The sequence below is a fragment of the Mus caroli genome, chromosome 1 (assembly GCF_900094665.2).
Source record: "Mus caroli chromosome 1, CAROLI_EIJ_v1.1, whole genome shotgun sequence".
Classification (NCBI taxonomy): Eukaryota; Metazoa; Chordata; class Mammalia; order Rodentia; family Muridae; genus Mus; species Mus caroli.
The window spans coordinates 139,439,699-139,455,521 of NC_034570.1; the positions used below are offsets into that span (position 1 = coordinate 139,439,699).

The 15,823-nt window shown below is 35.7% G+C and overlaps 1 pseudogene; it reads right to left on the reverse strand.

Moving 5' to 3' along the window:
- Positions 1–15,148: 15,148 nt before the first annotated feature.
- Positions 15,149–15,823, reverse strand: part of LOC110296174 — a 5,001-nt pseudogene continuing 4,326 nt past the window's right edge.

The following is a 15,823-nucleotide window of genomic DNA, read 5'->3' on the forward strand; positions in this document are numbered from 1 at the left end:
GTTCTCATTGTGTCCTGTATTTCCTGGATGTTTTGAGTTAGGATCTTTTTGCATTTTGCATTTTTGTTGATTGTTGTGCTGATGTTCTCTATGGAACCTTTTGCACCTGAAATTCTCTCTTCCATGTCTTGTATTCTGTTGCTGATGCTTGTATCTATGTCTCTTCATTTCTTTCATAGGATTTCTATTTCCAGAGGTGTTTTCCTTTGTGATGTCTTTATTGTTTCTTCTTCCAGTTTTAGATGTTGAATGGTTTTGTTCAATTCCTTCACCTGTTTGGTTGTGTTTTCCTGTAATTCTTTAAGGNATTTTTGTGTTCCTTCTTTAAGGTCTTCTACCTCTTTATCTGTTTTCTCCTGTATTTCTTTAAGGGAGCTATTTATTTCCTTCTTAAAATCCTTTACCAGTATCATGAGATATGATTATAAATCTGAATCTTGTTTTTCTGGTGTGTTGGGATATCCAGTACTCACTGTGATGGGAGCACTGGGTTCTGGTGATGCCAAGTAGTCTTGTTTTCTGTTTGTAAGATTCTTATGTTTGCCATTTGCCATCTGGCAATCTCTTGCTGTTTCGGACTGGAGCTTGTTCCTCCTGTGAGTCTGTAAGCCTCTTTCAGCACTCCTGAAAGACCAGCTTTCTCCTTGTAAGATCACTGCACAGAGGGCTGTGAAACAGCCCCACCTCCTGGGTGCAGATGGATGCTGGTAGGACCCTGTTCCAGCTGCTCTGCTGCTTCTGTGGCCTGTGAACTCCTGGCTGGTTCTGCCTTAGAAAGTCACCTCAAAGAAAATGGTGATCTCCCCTCAGTCCAGGGGTCAAAGCATTCCCTGGAGGCAAGCTCTCCCCAGGCAGGGAAGGTGCACAGAGAGCTTCAGAATAGTCCCCCCACACCCTTCCCGGGTGCAGATGGAGGCTGGTAGGACCCTTGCCCAGCTGTTCTGCTGCTTCTGCAGCCTGTGTACTCCTGAGTGTTCCTGTTTTGGAGAGTCACCTCAAAGAAAATGGTGATCTCACCACTTCCTCAAAATGCATAATCATAAAATGTCTGGAGAAATATAGAAATACACACTCTCTTGGATCTATTGACAATGTGTTTATTATAGAGTACTCAGATATGATCCATGAACAAAAAATTAGCACATGAGACTTCCAAAAAATTAAAACTTTCTGTACCTGCAAGAAATCTTTCAAAAATGAAACTTGTAAGACACAAGGAAGGAACACAAAAATGACACCTGTAAGAAGAGAATATTTGGAATTAGTACAAATATATTTCATTAAAATTGAAAAATGCTAAACCAGTCATATACAAAAGAGCCAAGATGTCTTTACCAAAGGAGATGCACTGGTGATGATTATATAAATAGAGTCAGTTATTCAACAGTAATAGTAAGTCATTAATACAGTAATGAGATACACTTACTTAGTACAATAGCTGAAATTTAAATGTGTTATCACACAAGTCAACATAATGCCCCTTGTTATTTACACAGACGATTTTAAAGTTATTGAAATACTGTTTTAACTGTATATGCTTAATTGTTATATACAAAAATTAATTTGGATTCAAAATATAATTTCAATAAAGAAACATATTAACCAGAAATTTATTTACTATTCACTTATCAAAAGAAAATGTACTATAAAGTTTCCAAAGGGCATTGGTGAATCTTGAATCATTTGTTTTTTTAAACCTTCAAAACTAATTACATATTATAAGAACCTTCTTAACTGCCATTCTGTAAAAACCAAACTGTTAAAAAAATACTAGGTAATAGTACTTATCAAGAGTATTGGTGGTGGAGAATTAAATACATGAAACCAAAAGAATATTTTAAACTTATGACTGCATTCTATTTATATTTATATTGCATTCTATTTATAATGTGATGCTGTGTTATGACATTGTGCATGGGTGAAAACATGAGCACTTAGAGAACAAATAAGTTTTTGTGAATGCAAATTTAATGAATAGGAGGTTTAGAGTTCAAGTTACAATGTAAATTGTATCTATAGAAATTAAGTATAATATGAATATTCTTTAAAATGAGTTTAGAGGTGTGCTGCTCTCAATAACTTTGTAAATTGTGGGAATAATAACAAATTGTAAGAAGTTGTATATAAAAATGAGCATTAAATAAACTGTTGTCTACAGGGATACCTGTTACCAATCCTTATGTAACTATAGAAAAATCATAGAGACATGTACAAATATATGTAGATTTATGGTTATTAGTTCAAATGTGTATTCCTCTGTTGGATACAGGAACAATGATACACTACTAGCAATTATCACACTCGACACGCTAAGGAGTTGGGTAAAATGATTCTAGTCATGCCACAAATTACATGTATTTGCACAGCAGGGGAAGAGATAGACAGAGAAAGATAGAAACAGAGAGAGAGAGAGAAGTGTAGAGGGAGAGGAAAGAGAGGATGCTCTATGGGGAGAAGGTAGTTAGGTGATCAATAATAAATAGATAGATGATAGAGAAAGAGAAACAGACAGACAATATTTCAAAGGAATGAAGAACCAAAAGAGAGAGTGTCCTGCTTGAATAGTAGTGCATCCTCTATTGCAAAATTGTTAAACTTTCCTCTGCAAGGACCTGTTCACTTTTGTGTAAGAATCGGCTTCATCCCCATCTAAAGGCTATTGTTATCCTTTTAAAATCAACTTTGGTGAAAGCTTTCAAAAAAATCTATTTCTATGGCTAGAAGTGGAACTTAAACTCCAAAGTAGGATATATTCCATTACAATCCAAATTATAAATCAGTAACACACTCTATGTCCATGTATACACATATTAGAATATATTAACAAGTCTGAAAGTGTAGAGAAATTTTAATCTAGCAACGTGGTTACTCTGGCTGGAATCCAAACAGGTCGTTAATCCCAGAAGACGAGTAAGCCAAGCAGATCTTTGTGTTCAAAGCCCAACTTTTACAGATCAAAGTCCAGGTTCAAAAAAACTTAAGTCGAGGAATGATGGTGGTGCATGCCTTTAATCCAGCACTTAGGAAAAAGGACAGTTCAGCTGATTCAAACAATGCCACTTTCTTGAATTTGTGAAGTAAGGGTAGTCACCTGATTCATTTCCATCAGGTCAATTCATAACAGTTCAGTGCATGTCAGCAAAGGCAGTAGAAGACATAGAGTAAGAATGAGTCAGAAAATCCAGAAGATTAAAACAGATTATCAGAGTTAGTTTGAGACCATGGGCAGCAATTCAGTCACAAGTTGAGAGGTACCAGATTGAGTCCCCAGTCACCTTGGGGAAATTTAAGCCAGAACAGCTAAGTTGACCCAGCTAGCCAGAATTCAGAAAGTTAGAAAGGGTGAATTTACTCAGCAGTAAGCCTCTCAGATGACAATTACATCTGGTGATTAAAAGTTTCTTTTACCTTTTTTTTTATGTATATGACTACACTTTCCCTCTCTTCAGACATTCCAGAAGAAGAAATTGGATCACATTACAGATGGTTGTGAGCCACCATGTGGTTGCTGGGAATTGAACTTAGAACCTCTGGAAGAGCAGTCAGTGCTCTTAACTGCTGAGTCCCCACCAAGCCTCCCCCTGCCCCAAATGTAGGAGTTAGGGAAAGGACTGAAGGAGCTGAAGGTTTCTGCAAACTCATAGGAGGAACATCAACAAACCAGAATCCCCAGAGATCCCAGGGACTAAACCAACAACCAAAGAGTACACATGGAGGGACCCATGGCTCCAGCCATATATGTAGCAGAGGATGGCCTTGTCAGACATCAATGGGAAGAGAGGCCCTTGGTCCTGTGAAGGCTTGATTCTAATGTAGGGGAATCCTAGGGTGGGGAGGCCAGAGTGGTTGGGTGGGTAGGTGAGCACCCTCAAAGAAGCAGGTGGAGGGGGGATGGGATGGTGGTTTTCAGAGGGGAAACCAGGAAAAGGGATAATATTTGAATTATAAATAAAGGAAATATGTAATAATTTTTAAAAGGTTTCTTTTACATGAAAAAGTACATAATTTAAAATATATTTGGGTCCATCTCTCTACAGAATGAGGGGACAGAATCTTGGTACTTAACTGTCTACAGAGTATTTTTCTATTTTACTCTGAAAAATAAAACCTAACTTCACAGGTTTAACATCCTTATAGATACTACTCACTCAACTGATGACTTCAAGTGATGAATGTTAAAATTAGCACTAGTCCATGTATATATTAATGTTATGTTATGTTTATGCTATATTAACTAAAAGAGTTATTATGAATTATTAATGTAATGCAGTACCTCCATCTTCAACCTTATCTTTGAAACACATAACCTATTCTAATTATAGACTTAAACCATATCAATATAAATTAATCCAGGGTATCGAACCAATTCTCAATTATCTCAAGAAGAGAAGAATAATCAGACAGTTGGTAAAAGCACACTGAAATGTGAATATCATGTGGTGTAACTTAACTAAATACATAAATTAAGCAAACTAGGAAATAGGCACAGAATATGAACTTCAGTTAGGATAATCTTTCTGTATTTTTTAATTGTTGCAATTGCATTGGACTAATGCAAAATATTTATTCCAGATTATATGAGTAGCCCATAGGAAGCATGGGTAATATCTTCAAATTTTTCTTGTAAATTTAAAGGGGTTCTAAAATAAATGTACATTTAAAGTAAAATCTTCAAATAACATCTTTCCTGGCCAAGTGCTCATCATTTTAGAATTTTAAACGTGAATTTTCTTGACCTTCGGCTTGTAGATATTCAATGATTAAACTCATTTTGAAAGCTTTCATTCTCCCAAAGTGCATTTTTATGCTGAGAATTTATTCTTACACTAGTTTAATCTTTTAATGGTTGTTATTTTAAATAGGATAGATTTGGTCATGTCCACGAAGCTTCACTTACTAAGCAGTTTAAATGTATTTGTGCATAATGAAAATGTAAATCAGTGAGTGTTTTAAACTAGAGGTTTGTTGACTAATGTCCATTTTTTAATCATCCAGAACTTAGTAAAATGTCATGAATGACAATGATGGTTGAATCAGCACTTCAAATATTATTCAGTTCAATATCTATTATGAATCTCTTTAATAGTTACACTGGAGTACATCTCAAAATGCAATGAAGTCGAGTTAAAGAGCATTTTATGTGAGCTCGACTAAAAGCAGTTTCTGAAATATTACAATCCTGGTTTCCACTGTTTTAAGTTATGCTCACTGAGGTTTATGTTTGTGTTTATTTTTAATACTCAGGAAAGCAATTTACATGAAGATAAACAATGATTTGACTACAAGGTGTACTCCTTGAGTAAATGGCATAAAACTCTCAACTGCAGTTCTAGATTTTCTCTATTTGATTGGAAATTGTACAATGTAATAACTTTACCTTGCTTCTTTCTACACTTCCACTTCTGTTCTACTACACACACTATAATGTGCAAAACACAAATCGTTTGAACTTTGATCTCCATGACAAGTAAGGTTTCCTTCCTCCCCATACTGTTTTAGCTATAATTAAGAATAGGAAATATGGATAATGGAGAATAATGCAATCATCACTATATAACATGTTTCTGGACTTTTCATGTATTCAATAGTGAGTGCTATGATCTACTACTTGACATTTAAGTTAACATGTGCTATCTTTTTAAATTTTTCTTCTTCTTATTTTTATTATTTTATGAGTCGTAGTAGTAGAAGTATTTTATTTATTTTATTTATTTACAATCCACCCATTGCCCCAGCCTCCCAGCCTCCCGGCCTTCCTCCCAGTACTTCATAAAATTCCTTCTCCTCCCTGTCTTTATTATGAGTAGTAGTAGTAGTAGTAGTAGTAGTATTTTATTTATTTTACTTATTTACAATCCAGCCATTGCCCCTGCCTCTCAGCCTTCCTCCCAGTTCCTCATCCAATTCCTTCTCCTCCCTGTCTCAGAGAGGATGCTCTGCCCCTCCCACCCCAACCAGGGCTTTCCTCTCCCTAGGGACCTCAAGTCTCTCCAAAATAAGGCTCATCTTCTCCCACTGAGGTCATACCAAGGTGTCCTCTGCTATGTGTGCATTAGGGGCCTCAGATGAGCTCCTGTACGCTGCCTGGTTGGTGGTTCAGTGTCTGGAAGCTCCCAGGGCACCAAGTTAGTTGAGACTTTTGGTCTTCTTAATGGGGTTTCCCTCCTCCTCAGCTTCCTCCATTCTTCCCTTAAATCACCCATAGGGGTCCCTGACTTCAGTCAAATGGTTAGATACAAGTATCTGTGTATATCTCAGTCATCTGTTCTCTGGGAACAGCTATACTAGGCTCCTGTCTGTAAGCACACCACAGCATCAGTAATAGTGTCAGGCCTTGGATCCTCCCCTTGATCTTGATCCCAATTTCAGCCAGTCATTGGACCTCCTTTCTATCAGTCTCTTCTCCACCTCTGTCCCTGCAGTGCTTTTAGACAGGAACAATTCTAGGTCAGAAATTTTCACTGTAGGTTGGTAATCCCATCCCTTCACTTGAGGCTTGGCTATCTACTGGAGATGGAGAGACTCTTCAATCTATGTTAGACCTTTCATCTTAGGTCACTCATTATTTGTCTTAGTCTGTTTTATTAATTGCATTATCATAGGAAAACCATAAGACCATTATCTTTTGAAAGCGGCAAGTCATTAACTCTTTTTCTCAGAATAAAATTCTATAAGTGTTCCATGAACAAGGAGAATCTTTTAAATCTTATTGTTATAAAGAGAAAATATTAATAGTGTGAAGGATTAAGTATTATTCTGTAATTTTCACTCTTTCTACCGATGAATACCTCTCAGAATCTTTTTGTTTGTTTCCTTGTTTGTTTGTTTGATACACACTCTTACTGTTTAGCCATGGCCTGTCCTAGAATCTCTAAGAAGACTAGGCTTGTCTGCATCTGTCTCCTGAAGGATGGGATTAAAGGCATGTGCCTCTCTGCCTATCAGCACTAGTATCTACCATATAATTTTGTGTGGTGCAGATAAAACAATACATTATGCAGAAACAATATTTCTTTAAAATCGTGTGATAAAAAATGAAATGATTGCACCTTACACTACCTTCAAAGGAATAAAATAGTATTTACTGAGATGAATGAAGCTGGACCAAGCTTCTCTTGCCCAGAAATCTGGAAAATGGAGTCTGCTTCTATCATGTTCCTCCTATTTATAGGGAAAAATAAAAGCTGCTAAAAGTTTATTGGAAAACAGGCAGGGAAAGAAATATCCTTACTGAGGACTCTGAATATGTGTTCCTCAGTAAAGCTAACCAAGGCTGACTGAATCGGTCATGATTAGTGATGTAAGTCGCATAATGAAGAGCTGAAACTCCTTGATTTGTGTGTGTGTGTTTTCAGGGAAGATGAATCTCCCTTGCACATAGTTATTAATATTTAGTATATCCATTTGGGGAATCCAAAAATCTGTATTCCCTCTGGTCAACTAAAAGGGGTTTTATTGATCGAATAAAATTTGTAAATTTTCTGATTTATACAATCCCAAGTCAAAAGTTATTATAAATTCATCAGGACAATTTGAATTTACTAGATTTTTTTCCTCAGTTATTTATTCCATATTGACATTGACGAGTTTCAGAATTAATGACTTATTTTATTATCTCAAAACAGCAATATTTATATATTTTTTATTCAGCAGGGAAATTAGATACATCACCAAAATATACGTAATTTGAGGAAAAGTATAGTAAATTCTGTAACACACAAAATTCCTGGTTTAAAACAACAAAACCTATCTAAGCCTGATGGAGAACATCATCATTCCCAGAACTTCAAACTCAAAGGCAGGAGGATGATATATTCAAGGTCAGCCTGAACTGTCTAACAAGTCTGTATATTAGGAAACGAACTGTTAGAGATTGAAGAACTAATTATTTGGAATGCTTTAAAAGAGGTCAGGCAAAGTAGCATCGAGTGGAAATAAGGTTGTTGTTACTTGACTTGGAATGATGGCTTAGCAGGTAAAGCCCTTTGTCCACAAACCTGATGATCCAAGTACAGGGCCCACATAAAAACCCTGGATCAGGTAGTGTGCCCTGGAGTAGCAGCACTCACACAGAAAGAGGTGGACTGGAGATGAGAGTCCCTTAGAAGCTCTTAGACAAGCTGTCACAATTAAGCAACATAGTGGCAGAAAAAGCAAGGCTGTGTCTCACAGAGGTTCCTGGGTTGGGGTGGGGATGGAAGTGGCAGCAGAGGGTGGGCGGAGTGCAGAGGCATCAACAAAGTTGTCCTCTTATCCCCACACATGAGCCATGCCACAAGCACATGTGCTTGCACACACATAGAGAATAAATAAATAAATGCAAAATATTGATTTTAAAACATGCTAAAAGGCAGCAATTCTTTCTCCTGACTCTAGGGGACAATTCACTTCCACGATTTCCAGTTTCTAAAGACAGTGTGTGTCTAGCAGCCTTTTTCCCTCTAAAAGGGCAGCAAATTAAATCTCTGGCCTGTCTTTAATAATCAAATGTCTCTGGAATCACCTTACTCCCCTTTTAAACAGTGTAATCAGTATAAACACTATGTTCCCACAGACATTTCCTGATTATTTTTCCCTATTCAGGTTACCTATTCTTAATGTTTATGAAGTTTATTTTGCAAGATAAAGTAATATTTTCTGAGAGGGCTTTGAAGATGGCCACTTTTGGACTTCCTTTCTCTACCTACTATAGACCTGAACTTTGGGTAAGTTCTATACTATTTTATTAATTTGACTCTATTTACATATGACATCATAGAGCTTTGCATTATCCTGTCTGACTTAACATTTGTAAGGTAGTTTTATTCTTGTTGCAAATGACAAGATTATATCCATCATGGATAATAAGTGCTTCTATGTGTATATCTGCCCAATTTCATTTTCTAATCATCAATTTATAGACATTTTGCTTAATTTTATGCCTTATTATTACCAAGACTGTGATAAAATGAGAATTCAATAATTTGATATATACTTATATGTCTATGTATCGTATGTTATATGCATAATATAATAATATATTGTATATGTATATGTATAACTTGTTTAAAATTTTGATTCTGTTCTCTATAATATCTATACTAATTTACACTTTTATTAACAATATTCATCTTTGTTGCTGTTTTCACTTTTGTGCTTTGTAAATAATAGGGGTTTTTTTTGTTGGTTTTTTTTTTGGTTTTTCTTATTGTTTTTTGTTTGTTTGTTTGTTTGTTTGTTTGTTTGTTTTTTGAGACAGGGTTTCTCTGTGTAGCCCTGGCTGTCCTGGAACTTACACTGTAGACCAGACTGGCCTCAAACTCAGAAACCTGCCTGCCTCTGCCTCCCAAGTGCTGGGATTAAAGGCGTGCCACCACATTTGTGCAGGTGACCATGGAAGTCAGAACAGTGACTTTCAAAACCTGGAACTAGAGTTACAGTTACTAGTGGTTATTTTACTGATGGGTGTAGAAAAAGGAACCCAGGTTCCCTGAAGAGCCAGTGGTTTTTACTTTTGAGCCATCTGTCCTGCCACAAGAATTTTATATGGTTATTGATATTTTGATATATGATCTATCAGATTAACCACACTCCTCCAACTACTCCTAGATTTGTGCATAATTTCACAATTTCTTTGATACTCATTTGTGCAGTATATATAAATCACATCTGTTGTATTACACAAACACTCACATTTTAGTATGCCACTGCCTCTGTCTCTTACATTCTTTCTATCCTCACTTTCAAATGGATCTACTGGACAAGGTGAGTTACTTTCATATTTCATTTAGGTCTGAATATTTCCTTTCCTCTCATTCTCTTCACTGGATCAATTATGTGTCTCGCCATTACTAATCACCATAAAACTGTGAAAACAAGCATCGCCAATGAAGGGCAATAGATTCTGTAAGGGTAAGTCGTAAGTATTCAATTGAATACTCAGTCCATTTAGCCCAATAATAGTATTAGATTCTCCTCTAAGTTCTATGATCTTAAGAAAAAAATTCTTGATCCAGCAATAGTGTCATACATGGGTTTCAAACTGTGGTGAGTAGATACTAAATCTACTCATAAAGGATTTGGAAATTCCCACAATAGCTGTGCCACTATTGTTTGATCTTGACAGGCCAGTTGTTAATATAGGTGTAAGGTTCACAGATTTTATGATTGATGACGACTTTCCTTTTCCAATAAGTATCCATAGCACTGTTAAGCACCATGAAAGGTAAGTCATAGGGATACAACCCTTAGGAGATTACCAGCTTGATTTCTCCATGTTCTGGAACTCAAGTATGTTATGTTTTCAGAAGCAGGATTTTCAATCAAGGTCAAGAGGGAAAGAAAGACCATTGACAATGGCATGTAATATTTAAGGATCTAAAAGACCTTATTGGCCAACAAATCCTAGAAAAGTAACCCATTAGTAGCCCTTGGAATTTTAGCCTCTGGTATCTATTATGGGCTTCCTCCTCATGTTGTATGTTAACTCCATTTACGCTCATCTTATAGGTCAGTATTTACCTGTTTTAGAAAGATTCTACAATAGTAGGTTGAAACATGACTTTTTCAGGATTTTTTTTAGTGTTAGTTTTTCCCTTTCCAAGCCCCTCTTCTATAGTGGACCCCGATTAACCACCTCTGTTTCATTATTTCGAAGTATCACATTGTATTCTTGAAAGCTGACCACATATTCCAAGTCAAAAAACGCATATCTAGTGATTCAAATATAACATGATAGACTATATAGATATTTTATTTTCTGGATCTAGGTTACTTCACAATAGTTGTTTTAAGCTCTATCTATTTACCTGGAGATTTGGGCTTCTTTAAAATTGACTGACTTTAAAAACTATTTTATAAACACATTATTTTTGTAAACTCTGTATTTATTAGGTATGTCCTTATTGTAAACATATAAGTAAAATAATTTTACTCATATAACATCAATGATAAATTTGTTATGTCTCTGCATAGATATATTTTCTTAATGGAGTCTGCTTTGTGTGAAAGGTTGATAAATATTTTTTGAGGGCCAAGACATTTGAAAACTTTATTCAGAAGATTGAACCCTTTTAAGAGCAAAGATCCTATGAAAAGGATTGCACTCTAGAAAGTGAACTTTATTTTGCTCATCATAAAAGGCTCCTGTGCTGGCAACCTCCTAGCTTTCCATTAAGTGCGTGCATTAGATAAGAAAGTTTTCCCCACACACTGTGGGCCAACATTAAAAGCTGTCACTCAATTCCTAAGTGTTATTTTCGTCCTTGCTCTGTATTTATTTGGTTTACTTTACCTCACTTGTTTTACGCTAGAGAGAGCAATGCCAGGCCTAGTGGTTTCACATATTGTGGTTTAAAAACTCTCAGTATCATTTTTACCTTGCTTTGCGGTGTTTTCATTTCCATTTGTTATTTGGATCCCGATTTTGAGCTTTTATGTGCTTTGTTGTAGAAATATCATCATTTCTAAAACAGAGGATCCTGATGACCACCAATGAGCCTTAGACGAAAAGTTCTATCTAAAGAAAATAATACTCTCATAATTTTACTTCTGATCTTATTGAAGTTTTTGCTACTATAATATCTCTGAAAGATTGCTTTATTGACGTGAAAACTTACACAGGTTCATGCAGTTTCATATCAGTGTTAAAAGCGTTCCTCTTTAGTGTCCCAAACTGACAGCAACCAATACTTCCTCATACAGATAAATTAATTTTTAGTGAAAATTAAGTACATTAAGATGAGGTATTATGGATTGAGACAGAAGCTATAAATATAATATGAGTTCATATCCTTATGAAAAATGATACAGAGGTAGAAAATAAATGATAGGATGATGGAAGATGGCACATCGAGGATATGATATAGAGACAGAGGCATGTGATGCAAATAAGTGGCCACAACATCAGTAAAGAAGAAGAAATATCTGAGAAATTTTCCCTATGGTATTAGATATACTGTGACTCTATAGATAATATACTTTGACATATTTTTGCTGCTGGTTTTGATTTATTTCGGATAGCTTTTGATTTCTTTTGATTTGATGGAGACATTTTCTTCTTGACTATGGACATCTGATCTGCTCCTGTTGCCATGCCTTTCCCACTGTGATAAAATGTTTTTCTTATAACTGTCACACTGAAAGTAGCCTACCTTCCTCAAATTATGTTTCCATGAGTATTTTATGGGTCTCTGAAAGTAAGTCATGAGCTGTTTGCTTATTATTATTATTTGTGTATGTGTGTGAGTGTGTGTGTGTGTGTGTGTGTGTGTGTGTTAATCTATTCTACCACATGAACCCTAGGGACTGAATTAAAATCATGAGTATTGGAGTCCTTGAGGGTACATTGCCTAGTCCCAATTTGAGTTTATTTACTAATTCCTGACTGTATGAATTATTCCTAACTGTCCTTTGTTCTTGCTCTCATGATATTTCAAAAATGGTGATGTATGTACCATTGACCTATTTTAAAAAAAACAAACAAAAATGACAACAAAAAAACCCTCTCTTTTTCTTAAATTGAGTCTTGCCAGGTTTCTCATAACAACAGACAACATCGTGTATAACCCCAATTTCATGACATTCTACAAAAGGAGAAATTATGATGTAGAAAACAATTAGAGTTTCAAGACAATACAATAGGTTAGGGAGAGTTTAGAGAAACAAAGTATCTCTTGATACAGCAAAAGAGGGCGACATGGCAATATCAATACATAATTATAAATCTGTCAGAATAGTTAAAAATAATGGATATATTTTCATGCTTGAAATTTTCATATTTAAATTTGAGATTAAATACAAAATATAGAAATAACCTCATTGTTAATGTATATGGGGGAGTAAGAAAGGTGTTGATATGAATGAGTTTGGATATGAGTTGTGTGTAAGACTAAAAGTAAAGATCTTGGCATACAAGAGTGTGCTTTTAAGTTTGAGTCCACAGTACCCACATAAATTCTCTATGTTGTAGTTCATTTCTCTAATCCCAATGATCTAGTAGTTGGGAGGGGGCAATACACACACAGGGCAATCCCTAGATCTCACTAATAAGTCAGTTTAGTGAAAAATCTTGTCTGAAAAAAATTAATAGGCACAAAGCTGGCACCTAAATCAGCCTTTGGCTGACATACATGCATGCATATACATTTCAACATGTACACTCAAAATAGATTAAAGGAAAAACAAGACATATAAAGCCCTTAGCTAAAACTCATTAAAGCATTTTCTAAAGAAGCATTTACTAAGGCTTATGATATACTATTTATTCATTGATACTTCACCTGAGCAGTTAAGAGATAGTCAGCATCAGATTCTTTGGCAATGGAAAATAGGAATACATAAAAACAGCAGTCAGAAATGGGACAGATTCTTGTAAGTGTGAATAAGAGTAGACTTGTGAGCATGAATTTGTGTTAGCTTATGGTAGACACTGATAATCACATCTAAAATATACACAAATATGTGTAAATATATTATTCATTACAAATAAACATTTTGTCTTTCCCTATGAGCTGAGAGAACCTGCAAGCAAAAGACAAAGGAGCAGTGATAGACAGCCCATTGATATTGCTCCTTGATAGCAGTATCCAATACAGGAGTGGATGTCTTTTCAGCAAATTCTTGCTGGTGTATGCAATGGTGTCAGCGTTTGGAAGCTGATTGGCTTGGGCTTTTGTGACCTCTAAGGCCACCTTACTAACATATTTCCTCCAACAAGGCAACATCTACTCCAACAAAGCCTCACCTCCATTTCTTCTTAAGTAGTGCTACTTCGTGATGACTAACCATATATGGGCCCACAGTAGTTATTTTTATTCAAACTAGCATAATCTATTTAAAGAATTTCAGGATTGAAGGCTATCAAGTATAGCATCCTAATTAAGTGTGCACACCTCATATTAATTTTCTTCTTTCCAGAAGGATACTACAAGAGAAAAGAGCAATTTAACAATGGATAAATCTGATAACATTATCTCAAAGGAAATATCATTCCTTATGTCATGTTCATAGCATGTAAGTTTTACGGGATGAGATGAAAATGGCACATTAATCATCTCTGTGACCTTTTATTTAAAAAAATCTATATTCATACAAAAAAATATTAGACTAACACTAGTTAGGTGGAATCAACTGTATTTCTCATGAACCAGCTTCAAGTTTGAAAGCATTATGAGAAAAACATGCCAGATGTCTTGCACCTTAAATTACAACAGTTCAGAGACAGAAACAGGTAGAACTTGATGAGTTACAATATAACCTGGTCTACTTATCAAGCTCTAGTTCAACCATTATACACAGTGAGATTCAAAATTAAAAAATAAAACAACAGACAAAAAATTATCAAAAGAGAAACTTAAGAACATATAACTTAATGATGTATAAAACACTGAAATGTCATCCTAAAACAGATTAAAAATATATTACACTAAGACTAAATGAATTTAATTGAAGCATGGAGTTGTATGTATTTAATAAATACACCTTATTTGCAGATAAAATTTCAGTGAGACAGGCAGTTTATTGTATTCTTTACTTTTCTCTAAATTTTAAACCATTGCAAAAACAAATATTCATTTAAAACTAACATCATACTTACCTATTTTGACAGCAACATAATTCCAGTCTTCGTACATAGGTTTAATCAAACTTAGCCATAAGAATATTGGCCACCTCTCTTTAAAAAACAAACAAACAAACAAAAACAAACAAACAAAACAAAAAACCTCCGAACATTTATTTTGTACAGTACAAGAGGAGTGAGTGGTTAGCTAGTCTCAATAGGAGGTCTCTGTTGGGGATTCGTCTTAGGTTGTGGATATCCAGATATCTGGAAGGAAGAAGTTGCGGCTGTTAGGGTGTTTTGTTTTGTTTTGTTTTGTTTTGTTTTGTTTTGTTTTGTTTTGTTTTGTTTTGTGTTTTTACATAGTCAACTGTAGAGAGGAAGGATTTGGTAGCAACCCTGCCCCCAGCCTCACTAAGGGAGCTTCTGCCATTTCTATGGGTCTGAGGCATGGAAGTCCTTGACATGGCAGTGTCCCTGTCAATAATACACATTCACTCAGGATTTTTTTTTAAGTTTCATTGTGTTGTTTAATCTAGCATGTTGCCTAGAAAGGCTTTTAGTAGGAAGAGTAAAAATACTTCTCAAGCATTTCTCCTAGAGACCATTTCACCCACTGCTGTGTTTGGCCGCTAGCCTCTTGTCTATCTCTTCAGTGATGATGACTCATATTCCTTTTCCTGGAGAAAGAGAGATCCATAGTTTGTTGCCCTGGCCAATAACAAAAATGTTACAGACAAGTGGCAAAGCTGTTGCCATTGGCATCTTTCACATGAAACACATCAAAAGAGCCAGGATGTCTCTCTCTATTGGTGAATACACCAATTCTCCCCAAGTTAGCACCTCCAGTCACCATACCCAGGTTCCCAGGATTGAACTTAATGAAGTCAGTTATTTTGTTTGTCTACAAATCAAACTGAATGGTGTCATTCACCTTGATGAGGAAATCAGGGTATTGAATAGTACGAGTACTGGGGGTCAACAGATGTGGGATTATTTTTTAGTACCCACAAAGATCTTTCTTACTTTGCACAACTTATACTTTGGCATCCTCATGTGTAATACTATAAACAGCAAAGCAATCCTTGGTGTCATAGATTAGACGGACGTTCTCTCTAGTCTTCTCAATGTTGATGACACCCATAAACCCAGCAGGGTAGGTTATATCGATCCTGACTTTCCCAATGAAAGAGGAAAATTACTGACCACCAGAACTCCTCACCCCAGAGTACATTCTGAACTCTCACACCAGAGTCAGACCCCCTCTCAAATGAAAACTGTTCC